Source organism: Crocodylus porosus, unplaced genomic scaffold, assembly GCF_001723895.1.
Source record: "Crocodylus porosus isolate Cpor-Errol unplaced genomic scaffold, CroPor_comp1, whole genome shotgun sequence".
NCBI classification, from domain to species: Eukaryota; Metazoa; Chordata; order Crocodylia; family Crocodylidae; genus Crocodylus; species Crocodylus porosus.
This window is the reverse complement of record NW_017728886.1, coordinates 207,276,748-207,292,729: the sequence shown is the minus strand read 5'-3', so window position 1 is coordinate 207,292,729 and position 15,982 is coordinate 207,276,748. Positions and strand designations below refer to the sequence as shown.

General features: G+C 39.4%; 1 long non-coding RNA gene across 1 annotated transcript; it reads left to right on the top strand.

Annotated features, from left to right (window-relative positions):
• Positions 1–2,966: 2,966 nt before the first annotated feature.
• On the top strand, positions 2,967–3,167 carry LOC109324952. Its single transcript, XR_002105052.1, has 2 exons — positions 2,967–3,017; positions 3,117–3,167. It is a non-coding gene; the product is annotated as an uncharacterized LOC109324952 (long non-coding RNA).
• Positions 3,168–15,982: the final 12,815 nt, after the last annotated feature.

The window sequence follows — 15,982 nt, the reverse complement described above, 5'->3', positions numbered from 1 at the left end:
CTGCTTGCCCCTCCACCAAGTTCCTATCCCCCTACCACCTACCCCTCTGCCACTGCTTTCACCACTACAGCAGTGAGGAACATGAATTTAAGACAACTCTCCAATAATTAGATTTTTCACATAGAAAATTAGAAGAAGTTTATTAATTTTCCATGTATAAAATCTAATTATTGGGGGACATCTTAAGTTCAGGGTCATCTTGGATTCAGGTAAATATGGTATTATGCAGCTAGTATCATTATAATAAATGGTAAAAACCATTCAGGCAACATGGGAGGAACAGATTTCATGCCCTCATTCTAATTGTGCTAAACCTACTGACATCAACATGGGTGTTCACTTTTTAACAGTGTTCCCAGTTATTTCACTGCTGCATTTCCCCTTTCTGTTTCCTTCAAGAGCTTCAGAATCAAGAGAGTTGCAGTGTTAGATACATTTTTCATCTTGTATTTGACTACCACTGCTTACTTTTCTTAATGATTAAATGTAATCACATCATCTGCCTTTTTGCTCTGCTCTGAGTCACCTTTACCTAAAATATCTTCAATGATTCTATAAGCTTGCTCCTTTTAGATTTAGTTCTCATTCTGTTTCAGTAAGTCTTGAATAACATTTATTATGCTCACACTATTACCAGGCTCCAATTTACAACTTATAAAACTTCACAATCAAGTATCTGATCTGGAAACAATAGTTTTAACATCCCACCAAGTTTTTTTTCCATGTTCCACATATTATTTTTGACAGATTTTAATGAATTTTCTTCTACTGATCTCCTTTTAAACGCAAATATTTATGAACATTAACACCCCATGGCAGTCCTACAATTGTAGCTCTCCACACAATCTCTTACAAACCTCCCCAAGTCAGACTTGTTTGTATTTTTGTCCCCATGCCACTAATCTGGAGACCCAGCTTAATTGTTTGGAACTAGAGTCCCATGATTAGCCTCATACAGGATTTGTTTCCAATCAATGCACCATCACATATAATGGGGCACTGTGAAATTCACAGAAAATTGGTGTTCTCATTATTTTTTTGGCAAGAAGTTAAAAAACGGCTACATGGCAAGACACAAATATGCTGCAGCAGTTCCCTCTTGCTGGCGAGACACTGAGTTTTTCATTAATAATGCAAGACCTAGAATGTGCCCCTTGTTTCTTTGCTTGAAACCAGTCTGAAATAGTCCCTGTAACAGGGGATATTAAAACAGCAGCTTTTGGAACTTTAAAAAGAATAGTGCAGTTGCTCTGAGCCAGACCTTATGTCCTCTTATGAGCACTTTAGATGGCAGAAGGAGTACAAACTGTCCTAAAAGGATAGCTAAAGCTGCCTCTTGGCTAAATCTAGTTCTGTACTATCCTTTGCAAATCTTTCAGCAGAAGAAGCCTGGCAGAGATGCCTGGGAAAAGGCCAGGGTACTTACAGGAATTTGGACATTGACTAGGATCCAGTCTTAACAGATTGTTCAAACAGGCTCAAATTAAAGCAATTCCAATGTAAGCCTTTAGATGAGCCCAGTTTGAGCACAGCAGGTGATCAGGCAGAGCAGGCTGGTTACTGTTACATTATGCCCTAGGAAACCACTGACCACTTGTCCAATACTGATTAGTTTACTAGGGGCTCTAATTGTGAATCAAAGCCCCAGTGTGCATATAATTAAAAACTGTTAAGATCTGGACAGTCAAAGAAGTTTCTGTGAAACAGAAAAATAAAGTCTTATGCACATGTCTGAAGTCTGTGTTCAAAGTACACCACATCCCACCCAGAAAGTGAAACAGCTACAGAAGAGCATAATGGTTTATTTGATAGAGAATAACAAACTTAAATCGGAAAAAGCAAATCCTTATTCAATTCATGCAATGACCTAAGTCACGTAAGTTTGACATATTCAAAATACTTTTGTATAGTCTCTGAAAACCATTTATATAAGGATCATTTTAGATTAATTAATTTAATCTTTGAATAATTCAGATAAAAGATTAAGATCTTGTGGTCCTTATTTTTAAAATAAACTTTTTAAAATCTCAAAACAAGAAAAAAAATTCTGCCCTTTTTTTTCTTTTTCTTTTTTCAGCAGCTTCCTTGAAAGCCTGGTTTTATGCATTCAATTCCCCTTCTCTTTATACATGTAGCATATAGAATAATGGCTAACCATTTCCTCTTGAGCAGGGAGCAAAATCCTTCTAAAAATTATGGGAGCAATGATAATCATGATAAGCTAGAGTAACTATAAAATAGTTATTGTTCTGTGCTTGATAGCATCATCTCAGTAAGCAATGACTCAGAAACTAATAATTGGTAGAAAGATTCTTCCCACTTAGACAAAGGGGTAAGGCAGAAATGGACTACTACTTAAATAACAGAGCCTAAGGATGACAAGAAATCTGTTGTCACTTCAAAAAGGCTCATTTTCTGCTTCTATCCCCTGCTGTCTGGACAAGAGGAGGTATAAAGACTAGAAATGAAGATATATGCTTGTAGTATATGAATATCAACAACTTCAGCAAACTCAGGGAAGGATAGGTTATAAACAGTAGAACTTTATTAAGGCAGATTTCCCCAGGTGGTTCCATTACACACAGTTTTCCAACTTATTTTTCTAACCATGGGCTCAAATATTCAATTATAGGAAGACATGCTGCTTTGCTGGTTTCAGTTGTGTGGGATAGAAGAAGTTACACAAGCAGCAGGAAAGTTGGGGTTTTGTCTTGATCCCTGACTGGAGTAATACTTTCTTAAAATGTATTTATTATTTCTACAGTAATAATTAGTGACCTACTCAATTCATGGTTTTGCAGAAACCGTAAAATGCAGGGTTGTCCGCAAAATCCACAAAAAAATATTAATAAGAATAAAATGTTGGTTCCCCAGTGACAGCCAGTAGTCTTTGCTGTCAAGAGGGGAAGGCACCAGCTGGCAGGGTGCCACAAAGGGCAGTGGACAAGATGGTGGCTGCTCACTTGTCCCTCTTCTGCCCGCTGGGGCCTCTTCAGCAATCAGTGCCAAGGGATGGGGTAGCACGAAGGGCAGCCAGGCATGAAGGTGGCGGCTGCCCCCTTGTCCCTCCTCTCCCCTCATCCAGGACCTGTCCACCAATCAGCACTGAGGGACAGGGCTGCCGTGAAATGCCCATGAAATCCGCTCTGTGCACTGCAAGCAGGCCATGAAAAACACTTTGTCTTGCTGCAATTTAAGTAGGTCCCTAAAAATAATATTTAGGAACCTTAATCACAGACGAGAGCATCATTGTACTAGTTGTTATATGATATCTAACAGACAGAAAGCCCCTATACCAAGATGTTTACACTCTGGGTAAAATTTCATCCTGGTGTGGCAGGACTGTTCCCTGCAAATGAGGTTTTAGCATCAAGTTGAAAGCCTTAGAAGGGATTGCCCTAAGTACTAATTCTTCATTGTTACTGGCATCAGCCTCCATTAGGTCAGGAGAAGAGTAAACAGATACATTTTCTGTAGTGTATACAATACAAGTACTGGTACTATGAAACATCTGATTCATATATTTCATTATATGCCTATATTTAACCACGAGTACTTTTGAAACCAAAGAAACTATTATTCCTTAAAATTAGCCACTTGCTCCAGTACCTGTATGAATCAGACAAGAATGTAGAATCAACATCCTATAGAATATAAGGCAACATACCTACTAAATGTTCAGGGGTATAGTTTATTGTTCCAAAAATTAAATGTTTGGAAAAATACAGATCCGAGTAAAACTCTGGATAAAATGCTCCTGAAATTTGGGGCATTTAAAATCTAAATCCATTGTTTCGCAGTTTGATCCTATCATGGATCCAAATATAATATACTACAGATTCATACACTAGAAAAGAAAACAGACTCAAGTCAGCTTTAGTGAAAGCCATATTTAAATCTATTGAACTCTATGCTCAGTCACGCATGTAGAAATTTGGTACATGAATCTCATTAAGCAACAGTATTATCTTAATAAACCAATCTTAATTTTCAAATCACATCCTACAGCATTTGGCATCAGTGTAAATATTTTCAAAATTAAAAGCTAGAATCAACACAAATAACTGAAGCTAAAGTCTCTGGAGAAAAGGTAAGTATTAACAATGTAAAAAGCAAGGCCTGAATCACAGCCAGTCTCTAATTGCATTAGAATGAGTTTCACGTTTTAGATGTCTACTGACAGGAACTGTTTTCATTCAAGGCTTAAGGAAATCATTATCTAATTCAAAAAACGTGGTAGAGAGAATGTATACGAGATATATATTTATATACATAGGATCATCAGGCCCTGTTTTTTAAATTGCTGAATACATACTGAAAGTCACATCTAAGAGTCATGGTGCTTGCCTAGGTGAGACAGTTAAAGAAAGATTAAGCAACTGGAAACAGAGGAAAATACTTTCTTTAGTATCTGAAAAGACAAGAGAACGTACTAGATGTGGTCACTATGCCCAATTAGATTGTAATACAGTAAAACTATCCAAATTAGAGATAGCCTCTATAGCTGTGGGACATTTTAAGCATTAGCAAATAACATTAGCAAAGCTGCAGTGCACCCTGTACCTATTTTTTGTAGGTAGATAAAGGATTTCAGTCTCCAAAGCCAAATACATCAAGATGTAATTCATAAAAAAAAATTATACACACACAGTCAGCCAAGTCAGAACTGGAGTATGATCTGAAGATTTGTTTCTAACCATAGGCGAGTGGAAAGGTCCAAAAATAGTTTCAAGTGCTACTATTTTGTAGTTTGGAAACATATTGCAAAATTCTCAATCCTTTAGGAAAAAAAACATCAGAACACACAGTAATAAATAAAGTATGCTCACTGGTTTTCGAATGTGCAGGGGCATAAATACACAAAACCAACAAAAGAGCTGAGAGTGCCTTGGCAAAACCTTGAAAGAGGCAGGGATTTTACCTAAAATGTTGTTCAAGTTGAATTCAAATCTCAAGATGTTACTTCATTGTCAAATAGCACGAAGAACTGACCAGGGAAGAATTTATGCTTATTTAATGACAAATTTACATTATTCTCTTCTGCCTGACACTAGGGATTTTATCAGAACAGTAGCATTTTATATCCCATGGATTTGAATGTGTCTATGTAAGATATGAAGTGGGTATGGAAGCAAGTGTAAAATATTTTCAGTTGGTAGTAAGGTTGTCATAAATAATGAAACAGGCCAACACATGAGCTTGAATCCTGAGCTCTTACTATTTCACAGTTTTGGGAACTCTGAATCTTTTTTTAATGAACTTTGTGCCCCAAGTCTATCTATAGAAACCAACAAAACTTGCATGCATTCCCTACCATGAAACTCATTTAAGTGGTAGTGGTAATCTTACAAGTGTGAGATATGCTGTAATGTTCAATAACCTTCACCTCAAACTCTCAGCATAGATTTAGTATGGGAATGGCATGCCACAAAGTGCAGAAACATGTTTTTGTGTTTTCTTTAAATGACTGTGTTCCAAAAGCTGTGCAATGGAATCAGTTCCCATAAACCTTTTCATAGTAGAATTGAACTGGAAACAGTTTTGAGGCACCTATAGTTTTTTATTTATCACTCAAGAAAGGAGCAAAAGTAAGCATCTGAAATGCCAGGCTTTAGTGTCAAAAACACAGAACAGCTACAGACTGTACTGAAGAAACTGAATAGCATTATGCAAACCAATACATAAAACCATCTAACCTTAACATAATCTATTAGACTCCATTTAGTATCTAATCTGAAAAATGGTCACAGAAGAAAACTTACTCCAGAAAAACACACTGTTGTGTATGGGACATCTGAATTAAGTCAAGGCAACAAGACTAGTCAACATGGGAGGGGGAGAGGGGAAGCAGCTTTCCATCCAGCAGTTGAGTTACATAAAGTGCTGCTCTGGGCTTTGCGTTTTAGTTTTCTACAGGGCTTTTAAGTTTTATGGGCACTTAGCTGACTAATTAAAAAGGATCAGAGAGGAGACCAAGCTGGGAATATTCTTGGTAGGAATACCTAAGGTGTGGGGCTGGGAGAGGGAAAGAAATAAAGACTGCAAGTGATTTTGGAAATCACAACCATAAGACTTTAAAAATAACATTCAGCAGGCCGACTTATTCCCACATTTCCATTCCATGAGGGACAAACCTCCCACTTTATGAGAGAAAGCTGATAGCAAAATAGATCATCTGCAGTCACCAACTCTCACATTGACTTCTTCAAAAATTGGCAAACTGGGCACATGTAAATCCAATCTCTAAATCAAGGGAGACAATATTAACATACCCATAACCTTTAAGTATACCTATGATGCCTGTAAAATCTTGGGGACTTCCCTAGTAATCAAAAAAACCCCCAAACCTACCTTACTTCTAAAGTACATTAAGAGCCAACCCCCCTCAGCCCCACTCCCCAAAACCAAACAACCCCCCACTTCTAGAGCATAGTAAGAGCCAGGGAAGGGCCATAAAGTGGTTGAACAAGCCACTGGCTACGTAAAACTTTATGGATACATGTGGGGTAGAGAGAAAGAGATTTCAAAGGGGCAGAAAACAGAAGATGTGAACTACAGAGGATCCCGTGCCGTGTACAGACACCATGGTGGCCATGAATGACAGAAGGGGAACCATGAGGACAGAAAAAGGAACAGGAGCCATAGGAGCTACAAGGAAGACATAATGATACTTCAAGAGGTTTTTACTGGCTCTGGCATTGGGAAGGGCCCCAAGATGGAAGTAACTATGCTGAAGAAAAAAAGAAGTGAGAATTTCTTGCTCTGTTTTTTAACCCTTGCAAAAAATAGTCTAATGAATTTGGAGTTGTTTACATGGGTGGATCCAAGGGAGGTATGGTGGGGGGAGATACAACTACAGTCCCTCTGGTTGTGCAGCACATGCCACCTGTGTGTGCGCTATGGCAGATTGGGCAGAAAGCACAGGACAGGTAGCAGAAAGCAGAGGAACTCAGAGTGGCACTCAGGCAGGGCCCAGGATTAATTTGTGGCATGCCTGGCAGAAAAGGTTGGCCCCTACTGCTCTGCACTAAGTTGACTTTTATCCATACGGGTTCTTATGGAAACACTAGTCTTTTCTGCATAGTTAAAAATATGAATTTTGTAAACCTTCCCCCTTTCTTTCCCTCCCTCCATGGTTTCTGATGAAAATCATTACTGGATGTGTTTACATGTGCATATTAATGCGTGTGAATAAACTCCAGAGCTTATTGTTCCAGAGTTTATTGCTCCCAGTGTGTCCTCACATGTGCCAGAGACTGTAGCACACTGAGCCAGAGTGGAGCAGCTCCAGCTAGCAGGGGGCCCCGGGAGTCAGCCTGACAGCCTGGGGCCTCTCTGTTGCAGCTCAACGTGCTGTGAAGGGCTGGCTGGAGCATAAGGGTACTCCAGTGCAAGGCTCGCCAGCAGGCAGCCCCTGCACTGAAGCACTCGTGTGCGCCAGCCAGCACGGATAGTGTCCACACATGCGCTGCTGCAGAGTAAAAGACTCCACAGCAGAACCATACTTTTATTTCCAAGCACTATCCTGCTGTGGAGTAAATTTGTTTAGCCTAGTAGGGGAGCATGTATAGACGGGTGACATTTACTGCACAGCCAATAAGTCTACTGACCAGTAATTGTCTTGTCTAGCAGCCTACTTACATATTTATCTTTCCACAGCACTTGTCACTACAGTCTCTCTATCATTACGTAAACCACCCCAAATTTTTTTACACTTGACAAAAGAACTAGGAACTTGAAACAGATTGAACAACGCTGATCTGTTTTCTGAGCCAAAAAAACAGAAATAAAAAAATCTTCCAGTTGGCAATACAACAGTTTGAACTTGAAGGGTCAAAATTATGTAAGGTAAGATTTATAGACTTGTTCTGTTCAGTCATCCAAGAAAACAAATATAAAAGAGTTGAACTTACAATCAGATTACACTCTTTTCTTAAAACATCTAAGGGAAATAACCTAGAAACCTGATAGAAGATAACGAATCTGGTAGACTCAATTCTACTAAAAAAAAAAAGTCATGAACTGTCTGCATTCCTCTTAAGGATTCTATGGAGATGCTTTAATTCAAAAGTCTTAATGGATTTACAATGCTGCCTAGAATTCTGAAAAGTATAATCTGGAGCTACTAATAAAGGCCTATAGTGGCAGCCAGTGCTGGAACTGTGCTAGTAGATTAAAAATAAAGGCAGCAAAATCCAGTTTAGGGTCAGAAAAAGAGCCACAGCAAGCTTTTGTCAGCCCCTATACTGCTGATTTAAGCTGTTGGTAAACATTGTTTTTAAGAACTCAGAAACTGTTTTTGGGTATCATTCCTCAGTTAGCACTCAGTTTTGTTATTTCACTCCTAGAGATGACGAAGACTTAACACTTCAGAACACAGTCAAAACAGCAAAGAATGATTAGGAGCTGACAGGCTACCTGTGTGTTCACTCGCTTAGCTTGAGATACTCCCACTCCTAACTGGTTGCCATAGTTAGGCATTGATCTCAGTTTCTCACAGCTTGAATAGGTGATGGGAGTACTTTGTAAAAAATAATCATAAGGAGGTAGTACAGATAATTCTCGCCTAATGAAGTGTTAAGGTACTAGAGTGAAATACAGAGGTGGATCCAAGCCAAACATTTAGAAGCCAAACTGTTCCAAATGTTCTGCAGTTTTTGTTCAGAGTCAGTGGTTTGAGAAGCATTTGCCTCTAGCCAGCTGCTTAAAAAAGAAGCCAGATCATTAACAAGGAATTGGTCTGTTCTGTATCTTGTAAACCTGCCTATTAAGCTGTACATTGCTCACACATGGAAGGAATAGACTGGAGAAGACAGAAAAGACCCTGGACACACACTAGGCAATATTAGGTTCTTCTTTTAAAAAAGGGAACCTTCTGGCTACAGGTGATGGGCCTGATTCTTCCCTATATTGAATCAATTACATGACTCCATCAGTTGAGAGGTCTAAGAATGGGGTGGTGGGGGTGGAATTCACTCATGTACACAAGGAAAATAAAAGATGGCTCCACTAAAGTCAGTAGTGTTACACCGGTGTCAAAAGGTATAACAGAAGGAGAATCAAGTACAGCACACATTAAAATATGTCATTCTACACACTGCTTATCACATTGGAGTATTTATAAACAGTATCTGCAGTCTCAAAAATCTAATTTAATTTCTCCTGTATACTGTGTGCCTTTAATTTTTGTGTCTCCTTCACAATGGGTAATACTTTCTAGGCTGCCAGGTATCACACATGTCATGTGACACTCCATACTGGCAACACAGTCTCGCCTCATAACTTAGCTAAGATCACACCCATGGAGGCAGGCAGGCAATAACAATGGCCTGCAAATGCTGTCTCCAGTTACCCAGTACCCTTATGTCATCTGCCAAGCAGACAGACAAACTAACCTTGGTGCTTTCCATCTCTCTGTTGCTGTGCAAGGGCTGAAAAGGGCTGTGACATCCACAGCAGCAGCAAGAGAGGGAAGCAGTGATCACAGGTTCAGATAATGACTTCTGGGTTTTCTAGCACCCTCATTACCCTTCACCTTTCTCCCTCCTTTTGTCATATGTTCCAAGCAGTGTGCAGCCCCCTGCTTTACTCCTTTCATTGCTCATGGAAGGATATGTTAACCACCATAAACTAAATTTATGGTAAAATGTCAATAGTTGTGTATATGCAAATCAGCTTACTAATTACTGGTATACATGGAACTAAGAGCTTTTTTTTTTCTTAGAACAATTTTCAGATTCTAGTTTTCATCCTCCACCACTACATTGTGAAGTTTGTTGTGTAAATAATGCTTGTAGATAGGCAGAACATTTACTGATATTTTTGCTGTTAGTAACAGTAACAAAATAATAATGTTAACATTTTAAAATCATTTTTAGTGGATACAAAACCTGAGTTTTCACCTCAGCTGCATGACAGATCCCATAATCTTAAAGCATTCAAAAGGCTTGAGCAGCCTATTGGTAGGCTATTCGCATTTTGTTTGCTGTTATCATTCCCCTGTTCTCTGTACATCAATGATTCACAGGCCAAAGTTAAAGGCTGCATCTACGTGAGATGCGGACTGCACAATTGTTACTGTGCAGTCGTTTAATACTTGTATAAACAAGTAGCACCAATGAATGCCTTTTTCGTGATGCTACCGCGCAGTAGCCTAATACCACTGCACAGTAGCATTGCACTACATTTTTTGCCATGCAATGCTACTGGGCAGTAGGCATGGGCTACTGCACAGTCAGCCTCTCATGTAGATGTGGCGACAGGGTGGGATTTTAAGAGTACTGATCAGTGGCTTAAAATCCTCTTCTATTTAAGAAAATGACATCTTTAACACTAATGCAGTAGCAGCAGAGTTAGACCAATCTTGAATACATTTGAAACTTCCATCTTAACTTAAAGTTGTCTATGTATAACAGAGTAATATGCTCCCTCTTACGTAAAGCCTGTCAACCTACACTGTGTGTTCAATTTAAATAGAGCCTGAGTTAAACAATTTAAGATGGGCCCAACTGATTCTTCTGTAGACTTGAGAAAATTTCAGAAAATTGAGAATATTTTGGCTCAGTCTGATATAAGTGGGAAACCTGCATTAACTTTCCTCAAGCCACCTGAAGCTTTGTTGGGAAGGGTAGGATATATAATATATGAATAAATAAAACAAACTCACACTAAAAGTGGTCTACAGTGTTTCCCATTCTCCAAGCAGAGCCTTTCTAGAAATTCACCTGCCAACTTCACGAGAAACAGGAAGTGTGATACAGAAGGATCAGAAGCTAGGAACAGGAAGTTGTTGGACTGCTGTTAATAGAATTCCAGTACTTGGGGACTACAGTGCCCAAATGAATTTTGAATGCACTGCAGGAAGAAATAAGCTATGGGGATGATTAATCTCCAACTCTAATGTTTAGCTGAGCTCCTAGGGTTGCACTGAACTGGTGCTGGGGGCTGGGTATTTTCTGTCTGTAACTGTCTCAAAATGTGCAAGTGCAGCCTTTGGATGCCTAATAAAATGGGTGTTCGGAGAACACAACATCAGATTTTCAATCAAGTTCATGATCTATCAGGTCATCACAATCCCCACCTTACTGTGTGGAGCTGAGACATGAATAACATACAGGAGACACCTCAAGTTGCTGGAGAAGTACCTATCAATGCTGCCTGCAGAAGATCCTTTGAATCCAGTGGAAAGACAGATGCACCAACATTAGTGTCCTTTTACAAGCAAACACCATGAGCAACGATCATCTGACATCAACATTCAAGGGCTGGCCGCATCATGCAGATGTTGGACTCCAGACTCCCAAAGCAAGCTTTATTCTCTCAGCTCAGTCAAGGTGTATGCTTAAGAGGAGGGCAGAGAATATGCTTCAGGGACATCCTCAAGGCCAACCTGAAAATGCAAGACATCAAGTATTAGAAAACTATTGCCAAATGGAGGAAGACTTTGCCACAAGGATCTCAGTAGTCTGAAACCCCACAATGACAACAGGAGACAAAAAAGTGGGAGCAACAAAAACAGTGTCACAAACCAAATCAAGAATCCAGAGCCACCCTCCCTGCAAGAAAACACATGCCTGAGTTGCAGTAGAACCTGTCAATCCTGGATTGGCTTTGTCAGTCATCTTCAGACTCACAGGTAAGGCAGTCACGGAAGACTATCATCTTTGACTGTGATGGATTGCCGATGATGCTTATACAAGGGTTTGAGAGCAGCTATAAAGCTGAACCTAGCTAGTAGTGTACACATAAGAATGTCTAAAGTGCATGGGTTCTGATAGTCAATAGTCATGTCTTTTGTTGATCCTGTTAATGAAGAGTATTTATATTAAATCATTACACATTCCCATAAGACACCTTTCTGTCAAAGATGTGCAGAAGAAAACAAATTAGCATCAAAGCTCCAGCTTCCTGAATTTCAGAGTTTGCTGCCACCCCCCTGCACCCATCTGCACACCCTACCCCTAAGTGCTAGGCTAAAGTAAATGGGGGTAAACATAATTTTGCATGATTTTCCCTTCCTCCCTTTTATTGCCACCCTAGTGCTTTACTGGTGTTAAAGCAGCAAAGGAAAATGACCTAGTATGATGTGCACATACACACATGCATGCAGACACACCCTTTTTTGAATTATCATGTTATAAAGATTAAAAATCCAAGAAGCATACAAAAAAAAATTTCATTTCTTCACATGTTGTGTAGTCATACATGTTCTCAAGGGAACATTCTGGCCTGGTAGGAAATTACACATTCTTTGTACTACGTAAGCTGCCAGGTAGTAGGTGATTGTACTAGGGTTGTAAGCTCCCATTTCCTCTGTAGCATTTAAAACTCAACAATATTTCACTCTGAGTCCTTGTAAACAAGTTTTATAGTGCTTTCAGCTTGAGCCTGTGGTGTGTTGTGAGAGAATTACAAGAGGTTAGGATTTAAACCTCTCTTGAAGAATATCAGACTAAAGGAGCAAACGCTGTAAGTTTTCTCTTTTAAAAGCTTCCAGAGCTCTCTGAAATGAAGTCCATGCTTTCATCAGTAAAGTCTGCTATATCTCACAACAAAGACAAATATTTGTTCAAATAATTAAAAGTCAAAACAAATTAAATAAATTTAAAAATCTGAATGTATCTCTCCTTCCACGTATAGGTTTCTTTTCCCTTCCCTTTCTACCTGCAGGTGACCTGTCTGGCCACAGATCTGCACTACAAGCCTGAACTAGAATCCAATACAATCCGTGGAAAGTCTTCCATTGAATACAATGAACTATGGCTTAGACCTTATATAAATAACCATATGTGGAGGAATTTTGTGCAAAAGATAATGCAAGGTAAGTTTTTAAACACACTTCCAGCAAGGCTCTTTGTGGTACAGTGACCAATCCTTCTACCACATGTTTCTCTTTCTTGCCACATAGAGCTAGGACCACAGGAATTTCTCTGTCCATTATAAGAAGCATGGCGAAGAAGCAACTGCCCCAAGCTTCATCATGATGTTAGGAAGATCTGCATGAAGACAAGGATAATCTGACCTGTATGGCTAAATTGTAGAAGCCCAATTGTTTCAATCAGGTTTTTTCCAGTGTGAAGTTTGATATTTGCCTGGGGTGATATGACCGCAGCATCCATTCCTGCCCGGGGCAGGGGGTCGGACCTGATGATCTGTTTAGGTCTCTTCCGACCCTAAGCACTATGAAACTATGAAGTCTAGGCAGAATTTGTCTGAGTTTGTAATTTTGAGATCTAATCAGCTGTATCTCTATCTGTAGAAGAAGCAAAACAGGAACACCAAGTATAAAAGTGTACCAGCATCCGCTCCAAAGCTTGAAAAAAATGAGGATCAGATTCAGATCAAATTCTCATGACTTCCTTCCCACATATGCTGAATGGGAAATCTGAATGCATGTAGCTGCAGAACAGACTTTGTAACTTTGGCCCACATCTACTAATTCTGTAAACAATACAAATGAATAAAAACACTTAGGTTTAGATCCTGGGCCCACATAAAATCAATTGACTTCAATCAGATAATGGTCCTATCCCTATAGTGCAGTATTCCAAAAGAATGCATTTTGCCTGTTGATGCCAGGTGTTGACTCTGGATAGAAACAAACATTCCTAGTGTGACATCTAGTGTCTGTAATAAATATCTTAAACCAGGGCCAAATACCACAGAAGAAAAACAAATATTGGAATTAAAAAAATTATATAGGAAAATTTAAGGCAATAAAGCATGATAAACACAAAATAAAAACTAAAATACAAATAACGGGAAACACAAAGGCCCGAATCTTATTTTGCCTCCAAGATGGCTAAGTGGCACTCAGGTAGTTTTAGGCACCAGCACCCTGGACAGATGTAGCATTTAAAGTGTTTCAAGTACTGCTCCACTTAGAAGTGCTTCAGAAACAGCTGCAAACAGATGCAGACCTTCCCTGGCATTCTCCTGTGCCAAAGCACTTAAAAAAAAAAAATCACTGTGATGGCATCCAGTAGTGTACTCTCAGCCAGGGGGTGTGATAAGGGGGATTGCTTGGTCTCTTGGCTCTGCTTTCCACAAGGGAAGTGGGTCAAACAGCCAATAAGTGCTTTTCTATGTTCCTGACCTCTGGTCTCCAATATCTGGCAGCAGAGGCATGAAAGGAATTGTTCTGTCTGATCCCAGGGCTGAAGAAAATGATTTGTTGCAGTTTTCAAACTCTTGAGATTGCTGAAGAGGCCCAAGTGCTCACCCCATTCCCCAAAAGACGAGGGAAGGGAGACTGTATCCTTCCCAGATATGCCAGAGGTGAAGCAGCATGCTGGTACCCCTTCAGTCTGAGGGATGGCCATGTGCACAGGAGAGTTCTCACTAGCCATTGCCTTGGCCCTACTTTCTCTGCCTTTTCTCCCATGCATTTGGGCGAGGCACAGAGGAGGAGAGGGGAGAGTGTGCTGCACTGTGGGATACTGGAAGACTGAGCAACTCTCCATCACTCTACATGGTCATTTTTGGAGTGCTTTGGCCACTTCTGGAGTACTTCATTGGGTGTACATGCCTATCTGCTTGCCATTTCAAGTGCTTCAAAGGCATCTGACACACTTCTAATATTATGTCTCTCCAGGGCCTAAGCACTAACCTATTTTACCCTGAGTAACAGCCAAAGTTTCTACAAGAATCTGAGTAAAACCAAGCTGATGCTCCCCTGCAACTCAAGGACAAGGTAATTAGTTTACATGCAGCTGCTCCAAGATGGTTGCTTCAGATCTCAGTGTAATTTGCCTTAGTATACAAAACCAATATAAAATTACAATGGTGTAAACAGGCTGTCTGTCCAGGTACCTTGTCTCTTTTACTTTAAAGTGTTTGGGACAGGAACTGTGATGTCTGTAGAGTTTCCAACATAATAGGACACAATTGCACTGAAGCCATAAGATTCTGCTATAACACAGAAGGTAATAACTACTTTCATATATAACACATTGTGGCATCAGGATTTAAATCACACCATTTAAACTAATAATGTAAGAAGTGTCAGTTGTGACTATTAAGTACCCCATTCTACACAGTTTGTGTATGTAAATTTCCACTTCTTTCATTTAATTTATCCAAAAAGGATACCAAAATGAGAAGTTTGCTCATTCTTTCCACAACTAATTCATGAGGATCCCAAGGGAGGAAAAAAAAAGCCTCTGAACCATTTTTCAAGACGGCAGCTTTAAAAAGCAATCAATTCTAGCAGTAATTTCAATTGGTACTTAATCAGGTTTCGTACTTGACGTCTCATGTTTCTATAAATATGATTTGTTACCATCATTATGTTGACAGCCCTGCAGCTTTATCTTACTCTTTCTGTTTGGTCTTCCTGTGCCCCTACCTTATTGATGTTCATACTATCTTAAAGCAACTTCATTATTGCCAGTGCTTATGTTGTGGTAATGCCCAGCATGTGTCAAATGCAGTACAAACACATAGGAGAACATATTCTTAGACCTGAAGAATTTTGAATATAATGGTTGTTCAGCACACAGGTTTCAACAAACTTAATTATATCTGTAGAGATGGACAGAAATAGGAATTCTGTCTCTCAGGAAATCCCTACAATGCAAAGCAAAAAGAATCCAAAATAGAACAAAGACTAAAATTTCAAAAACTCCCTGCAGACTGGAAATTATGAAATTATGTTTTGAAAAATTAAAAATGACATTTTGTTTTGAACTTACTACAGTATTGTAGAGGTTTCCCAAAGCACCAGGCAGACTGCCAAGAAGAAAAGAAGCACAGGGGTGACAAAGTTTAGTTATGGGAAATAAAAACATTTCTAGAAAAAAACCCTCAAATGTTCCCACAACAAATTTCAACTTTGTGGCCTGAACAGTTTCACCACAAAGTCATTCAACTGTGAAATCTCCAACCATGTCTATATCTCTCTTATATAGATATATAGAGAGACTTATATCAGGGTAGCTTATTCCCATAAATGCACTGGAATAAGCTCTAGTGATGAAACCAG